This window comes from Mus pahari, chromosome 21, assembly GCF_900095145.1.
Source record: "Mus pahari chromosome 21, PAHARI_EIJ_v1.1, whole genome shotgun sequence".
Classification (NCBI taxonomy): domain Eukaryota; kingdom Metazoa; phylum Chordata; class Mammalia; order Rodentia; family Muridae; genus Mus; species Mus pahari.
In genome coordinates, this window is record NC_034610.1 from 43,854,680 (window position 1) to 43,857,079 (window position 2,400).

Consider the following 2,400-nt stretch of genomic DNA (forward strand, 5'->3'; position numbering starts at 1 on the left):
GGAGGGCAGGGAGGCAGGGGGCGCTGGAGAGTCGGCTCAGTGGGTAAGAGCACTTGTTGCTGCTCTAGAGGACCCAGGTTCCACTCAGTACCCACATGGCAGCTCACAGCTGCTTCTAACTCCACTTCCCCTCTTCTGACCTCAGTGGGCCCTGCATGTTGCATGGTCCACAGCCATACATGCAGGCAGGATACCCACCCATACGCATGATAAAATAAAAATAATTTTAGAAATAAGAGAACTACAAATGCTGTGAAGCCACTGGATGTGCTACAATCCCAGCTCCTGGGAGGCAGAAGATCAATGATGACTACGAGTTCAAGGCCAGGTGAGGCAGGAACCATAGCATAGCATAGGCGTTGCCTCTCTTTCTGCTAGGAGGGTTCTGATCAAACTCAGGTCACCATTCATCCTGGTGCCGGGCACCCTTACGTACTGCACGATCTTGTCACCCAAAAGTCTTAGAAAGATAATAATAATAATAATAATAATAATACAAATGCTCTTTGAATACCCATTGGGTGTTGAAAATACATTTAATTTGTATGACTTACCAAACATCATATAGTGTAACCTATCTGTGTACTTTAAACATGCACAGGATACGTACAACAGCTTACGGTGGCAGCCCTCTGTAGCAGAACCTGATGTAAAGCCCATTTTAAATCGAGCACTTATCATCTTGTGTAATTTACTGGATATCTGCATCCAAAAGAAGACTGGCCCCATTATGTACTGTAGAGCATTGCCTCTTTCTGTGACCCCCCCCCCCCCAAGTCAGAGAGGGGCTGTGGCTTGCTGCTGTCAGCCAGCATTGAAAGAGAGGGCGCGACTGCACCGCACTGATGGAGTTTACGCAAGACTGGATCACAGTGCCTACTAAGCGCTGCGCTCTTATGACATCATTTTAAAAAGAAGGAGTAGGTCGAACTCTCGCTCTGTGCGGCTTTTGCCTTGCTGAGCTCAGTTCATAGCTGCCAAGCTCCACAGGCAGAGTCGTGTGCCAGAGGAACACCTCACGTCTCATTCTGCACATGAGGATGTGAGAAAGAGGAGGTTTAGGGACCCAGTAGGCCCTTCAAAGGCACACCCCTGGGTGACCCTACTTCCTCCAGGTGGGAGCCACTTCCCCCCAAAACCCTACCAGCTTCAGCCCAAGCATTCAAAACACATGCCTGCTGTGGTCACGTCGCATCTGGGTGACAGCTCACGGCTGTCTGTAACTGCAGTCATGGGATGCACACATGCATGCATGCATACACACACACACACACACACACACACAGTCACCATGGGAAGGGAGAGATAGGAGAGGAGGAAGAGAGAAAAAAAGAGGAGAGAGAGGGAGAGGAAGAGGAAGAGGAGAGAGAGTAGAGCGACCAAACAACATCTGGATTAAATAACATCTGGATTATATACAGAAGAGTCTCTGGGGGAAGGGTGGCCCAGCCCCTGGGCTGGAAAGTTCAGGGTTGGGGGCAGGAGATGCCAGGTAGGGACCGAGGGATGCTGGGTGACCTGGAGCCAGGTCTGCTTTGGTGTGTAAAATATGCACCTCAGCCCCTTGCCTGGGGTCTGAAAGCAAACCCCACGGTCAGTTGGCTTTGCTGTCTGAGGCCTAAGGTTAGACAGGGAAAATACAGCAGAGCAAAGCGACTTTCTTCATGGTAGCCATGAAGCAAAGAATGGGGCAGGAAAGGGTTGGGGTCACTAGAGCCTGCTCGCACAGAATCTACCTTTTACCCAAAGCTCCATCTCCTAAGAGTCTAGGCCTTCAGGGCACTCCAGAAGCTAAACATAGTTTAACCGGGATCCTTGTGCTGAGAGATTGGTGGAACTATGGTGGCTTCCAAAACAAGGAGTTAAGAGCAGACTGTAAGGGCCAACAAATTGTTTCTGTAAAGACCAGTGACTTAGCCAGTGTCCTGTTGCTGTGAAGAGACGCTGTGACCTTGGTTACCCCTATCAAAGGAAAGCATTTCATTGAGGCTTGTTACAGTTTCAGAGGTTTAGTCCGTTATCTTCATCGTGGGCAGCTTAGTGGAATGCAGGGGGACCTGGTGCAGGATCCACAGGCAGCAGAAAGGCAGAGACTCTGGGACCCCAAAGCCCAACCCCCCAGTGACACACTTCCTCCAACAAGGCCACACTAATCCCTCTTAAGGTCACTTCCTGATGATTAAGCATTCAAGTACTTGTAGCTGTGGGGTCCATTCTTATTCAAACTGCCACAGCCTGACAGTAAACCCAGGCTCTTGTGGGTCTTATGTTTTAATACTGATGCTGTAGGACAAAGACATAGACTGTCTTAGTCAGGGTTTCTATTCCTGCACAAACATCATGACCAAGAAGCAAGTTGGGGAGGAAAGGGTTTATTCAGCTTACATTTCCATACTGCTG